This window comes from Triticum aestivum, chromosome 4B, assembly GCF_018294505.1.
Source record: "Triticum aestivum cultivar Chinese Spring chromosome 4B, IWGSC CS RefSeq v2.1, whole genome shotgun sequence".
Lineage (NCBI taxonomy): Eukaryota > Viridiplantae > Streptophyta > Magnoliopsida > Poales > Poaceae > Triticum > Triticum aestivum.
In genome coordinates, this window is record NC_057804.1 from 335,788,521 (window position 1) to 335,794,627 (window position 6,107).

Genomic DNA, 6,107 nt, shown 5'->3' on the forward strand with positions numbered 1-6,107 from the left:
CTTCGTGGAACAATTTTGCTACTTCCCTGAAACACAAGAGACAAGAGTTTTTCGTTGCGGATCTCATTGGTACTCTTGATGTTGAAGGGAAGGCGAGAGCAAAGGACACATGTGCTCGAGTTGCTGAGGGAGCTTCTAGTGCCCACATGGTACAGAAGCAGAACTTCCAGCCCAACAAGTTCAAAAACAACAAGAACAAAACTTAGGGCAAAGGCAAGTTTGATACAAAGAACAAGCCATCGCATTCTACTAACTTCAAGAAGAATTCTCACAAGAAGGGGGAAGAGACTTTGCCATGTCTGCGGTGATCCTAATCACTGGGCTCCGAAGTGTTCCAACCGCTTTGAGGAGTGTGAACATGAGAAGAGTGGCAAGTCCGCTAATGTTGTCATTGGTGATACTGATATGAAGGAATCTGGGTACGGTATTCTTCCTACCATCCTTTCAGCATTTCAATCTCCTGATTGGTTAATTGACACCGGTGCCAATGTACATATTTGTGCTGACGCCTCAATGTTTTCTTCTTACCAGGTCACAGGTACTTCTCCCGTACTGAAGTTTACTTCGGGCAAGACCGTGCGTCTGAAGAATGTTCATCATGTGCCGTCCATGAATAAAAATCTCGTTAGCGGTTCCCGTTTATGTCGAGATGGTTTTAAGTTGGTTTTTGAGTCCAATAAAGTTGTATGTTCCAAGTGTGGACAATTTGTTGGAAAAGGCTATGAGTGCGGAGGCTTGTTCCGCCTATCTTTGTCAGATATTTGCACTAAAGTTATTACTAATGTTTGCCACAATAATGAGTTGGATATTTGGCATTCATGACTTTGTCATATTAACTTCGGTTGCATCACGCGGCTACCCAATATGAATTTCATTCTGAAAATCTCTACTGTCAATGGCTCTAAGTGCCAAGTATGTGTGCAGGTTAAGCAACCTCGCAAGTCCCATAAGACTGCAGAGGCAAGAGACTTTGTGCCACTAGAGCTTATACATTCTGATCTTTGTGAGATGAATGGCGTGTTGAAAAAAGGTGGAAAGAGATATTTCAAGACGTTGATTGATGACTCCACTAGATATTGTTAAGTGTATCTTCTGAAATCAAAAAATGAGGCTTTAATTTTCTTCTATAACTATAAAGCTGAGGCAGAGAACCAACTTGATCGAAAAATTAAACGGCTGAGGTCCGATCATCGTGGAGAGTATTTTTCCGATGAATTTGATGTGTTTTGTGCGGAACATGGTATAATCCTTGAGAGGACGCCTCCCTACTCACCTTGGTCAAATGGGGTGGCGGAATGAAAGAACCGAACTCTAACTGATTTGGTTAACGCCATGTTAGACACATCGGGTCTTTCCAAGGAATGGTGGGGGGAGGCGCTAATTACTGTGTGTCATGTCCTAATCCGAGTTCCCACAAAGCATAAGACCATGACTCCATTTGAGGAATGGGAAAGGGAAAGGTTGAAACTCTCTTACCTACGTTCTTGGGGTTGTTTGGCGAAAGTCAATATACCAATTCCCAAGTCGCACAAGCTTGGACCAAAAACCGTGGATTGTGTTCTTCTGGGCTATGCTTTTCATAGCATTGGCTATAGATTTTTGATAATAAAATCTGAGGTATCTGACATGCATGTTGGTACGATTATGGAGTCTAATGATGCAACTTTCTTTGAGGGCATATTTCCTATGAAGGATATGTCGAGTTCATCAAATCAGGAGATACCTACTCCATCTAGTGAGGAACTCACTGTAATTCCTTAACCCACCATTGTGATGGAACACGTTGAGAATCCTGTTGAGGGTGACAATGAAACTCTTGTAAGGAGTAAGAGATAGAGGACTGCAAAGTCCTTTGGCGATGACACACCCAGGACTATTTCAGAAGCCTATGCATCTCCTGATGCTTACTACTGGAAGGAAGCTGTTCATAGAGAGATGGATTACATCTTAGCTAATGAAACCCGGGAGATCACTGACCATCCTTATGGGTGCACACCTATAGGATGTAAGTGGGTGTTCAAGAAGAAGCTTAGACCTGATGGTACGATTGAAAAGTACAAGGCACGGCTTGTGGCTAAAGGTTATACCCAGAAAGAAGGTGAAGACTTTTTTGATACTTACTCGCCCGTGGCTAGACTGACCATAATTCGGGTGCTACTATCACTGGCTGCCTCACATGGTCTTCTCGTTCATCAAATGGACGTTAAGATGACTTTTGTCAATGGAGAGTTGAAGGAGGAAATATACATGGATCAGCCAGATGGTTTTGTAGTACCTGGTCAGGAAGGAAAGGTGTGCAAGTTATTAAAGCCTTTATATGGCCTTAAACAAGCTCCTAAGGAGTGGCATGAGAAGTTCGAAAGAACATTAACTGTTGTCGGCTTTGTAGTAAATGATGGTGAAAAGTGTGTGTACTATCGCCATGGTAGGGGCGAAGGAGTTATTCTTTGTCTGTATGTCGATGACATACTGATATTTGGAACCAAACTTGATCTAATCAAGGAGGTTAAGGATTTCCTATCTCGCTGTTTTGAGATGAATGATCTAGGAGTAGCTGATGTTATCTTGAACATCAAGCTGTTGAGAGATGAGAATGGTGGGATCACACTGCTTTAGTCTCACTATGTGGAAAAGGTCTTGAGTCCTTTTGGGTATAGCGACTGCATGCCTTCTCCAACTCCATATGATGCTAGTGTGTTGCTTCGATAGAATCGACGGATTGCCAGAGATCAACTGAGGTATTCTCAGATTATTGGGTCGCTTATGTATTTGGCGTGTGCCCCGAAGCCTGACATCTCTTTTGATGTGAGTAAGCTGAGTTGGATTGTGTCAAAACAGGGAGATGATCATTGGCGTGCGCTTGAGAGAGTTATGCGCTATTTGAAAGGAACCGCGAGATATGGGATTCACTACACTGGGTATCCAAGGGTACTGGAGGGCTATAGTGACTCAAACTGGATATCTGATGCTGATGAGATTAAGGCCACAAGTGGTTATGTTTTTACACTTGGTGGTGGCGCTGTTTCTTGGAAGTCTTGCAAGCGGACCATCTTAACGAGGTCGACTATGGAAGCAGAACTCACAGCATTAGACACTGCCACTGTTGAAGCAGAGTGGTTTCTGAGCTATTGATGGACTTACCTATGGTTGAAAAACCAATACCCCCAATCTTGATGAACTATGATAATCAAACTTTGATCGTCAAGATAAACAGTTCTAAGGACAATATGAAGTCCTCAAGGCATGTGAAGAGGAGACTAAAATCTGTCAGAAAATTGAGGAACTCCAGAGTTATTACGTTGGATTATATCCAAAAAGTGAAAAACTTGGCAGATCCCTTCACAAAGGGCTTATCACGTAATGTGATAGATAATTCATCGATGGAGATGGGTTTGAGACCCACCGCATGAGCTGTGCATAGTGGTAACCAACTCTATGTGATTGGAGATCCCGTGAAGAAGAAGTGGGAGACAAGCTCTTGGTCAGCTGAGAGGAGAGTATCCCTATTTTAATTATCCCACTCCGTGTAGATCCAATACTCTCCTAATCTGCATGGAAGGTTGATATTTATCTTAATGTGTTCCAAGTGGCTTATGTGTGTAAGCAGAGATGTTTTCCTGCAGAGCATCTTTTGAGGAACACACCTATATGAATTTGACTGTTAACGTCGCAGTCCGTGAGAATTGTGTGTTCTCTAACAAATTCATGAAATGGCCCTGGAGTATGATGTATATGCTCCACCTGCGGGGAGGCCTTGCGGAAGCCCAGTATCGGTCAAGAATTTGTGTGAAACTAGTCTCGCAGAAAACTTGTAGTTCAAGGCATAGTCCACTATTCAAGTTGTGATCTAGTGTAGCATAAATCTCTAAGTGGAAGTCCAGCTTCACAGTCAGCACTAAGCACCGGTATATAAACAATGTCTTGGAACCAAATGGTGAAATGTGCCAATGAGACTTTGTGGGGGGATGTTGGAATTTGCTAGTGGGCTTTTGGCCCAAAGCCCAACTAAAATTTTGAAATTCTCTTGGCCCATTCATGCACACAGCTGAGTGGAATGAGTGAGGCTAAAGTTTAGTTCCACCTCATAAGTTGAGAGAGAGCTGCACATGTTTATAAGGTGAGCTCTTCTACCACTTGTATGAGCATGAGAAGAGGAGACCTACATGCGCGCTCATCCTCCTCGCTCGCCTCGCCACGCCTCATCATGACGCGCCACAGGTTGCGAGATTGAGCCGAGCCGAGGACAGAGCTATGCACGTTGTTTATATTTTTGCTGCTCAGGAAAAATTAATGAGTCATTAATTAATAATTAACGGATGCGTTAATTACCGAACCGTTTCCGATTCTATTGGATCATGACGAGTCGGACGTGGGGTTTACTCCCATGACCTACCCGGCCCGCACTATATAGTCAGACAGACGTCTACCCTAGCCGCTGCCCTGTCATATGGTTTCTCACCACCGTTGCAGATCATTGCATCGCCAAGCAAGTCTTCTCCATCCCTCCTTTCGGCGTGCACCGGGAGAAGGGACAGCAGGCCTTCAGAACCCCGCCTCTCGTGATCCTTTACGAGAGAGGCGCGATCAGGTTTTTGGGGAGCGCACTCGCGCGACTGCTGGCAGCGATGACTTTGCGAACGACGACTTCTTCCCCGACCTTGGCAACCTCATCCTCGACGACATGGGCGACAACATCAACGCCGGCGGTGCTGCTCCCGCTGCATCATATGTGATTCTATCTTTCCTGTTCGAGATCGTGGTAGAATTCATGTTTCTAGTATGTGCCCAAGATGTGATCTAATCATCTGCTATGCTAGTTTGCATGATTAGTTCAATCTCTGCTACTGTAGTGATGAGGACATCAATACCATTGTTACACCCACAACCCCTACTGCTACATATACTGGACCAATTACTAGAGCTCGCGCACGCCAATTAAATTTATCAATTACTTACGTTTCTTGGTAATGATTCTAATGTTCATGAGAATATGATCCTGCCTAAATTGGATACGTTTGTTTTGCTTACAAATGAAGGGGCTAGCTTGGAGAAGGATGAACATTGGAGCAAGAACAAGCATGGAGATGATGGCATGCGCAAGGTGAACAAGAACGGAGTTACAAGTGATGATTTCACGACTTTGAAGCCACCATAATGAGTGCATGAAGCCTTGGACGAAATATATACAAGATGCCACTTCATAAATTTTGTCCAGAGACTATTCTAGGTGCTGCGTCACCTTATTATTGGGCCAGGGCCATGTAATTTCGAAATACATAAGTATAGGCTATTTTTAGAGTCCGTATGTGTGGGGAAACAAGAGATAGGGTTAGTTTCGGACCCCTCCACCAAGGGCCACGAAATTCACCCCCTCTTCCTCCATATATACAATCCTTGGGGCACCGTTTAGACTTTGGGTTTTGTTTAGATTAAAAGTTCGCCATAGCTGCAACTTTGCGTACTTCGTTTTTGTTCAACGACCAGACAAAGGCGTCACAGAACATCACCTTGATCAATAAAGCTTTCATCTTATATTCGCAATATCCAGATTGCAATCTCAGTTTCTTGCTTGTTCTTCATTTACTCGCAGGAAACAGACCCTCGTGGTCAGGTTGATCGTGCTCCGACATGGTCAATAACCTCTCGGAGTTGGTTTAGCGATTGCTAAGGCGTGACGTCCTCGCACGTTCATAGTCGGATCGTCAAAGTCGACTTCCACCAAAGCGATATCCATCATCTCATCGAAAGAAGGGACACATTTGCCTCTATCATTTAGTCATTATTTATCTTCTGTTTATTTGGATTAAATCTCGTAGTAATTTGCTCATATTTCCAACAATCCAAAAAATTGATAATAGGCAATTTTGCTCCGAGTGGTTTTGGTGTGAATCTGAAGTCGCCTGCCTTTAAGGGGGCGCAATATAAGAAGTGGCGCACGAGAGCAGTCTACTACTTTCAGACCATGGGCTGCTACGACGCCACTAAGGGCAAGCCTGAGGGCGATCTTAATCCAGCATAGCTGGAAACTTTTGAGAAGATCGATACTCTCTTTAAAGGCGCTCTTCTGGTGTTCTTGATGACTCCATCGTGGACTCATATATGTCGTT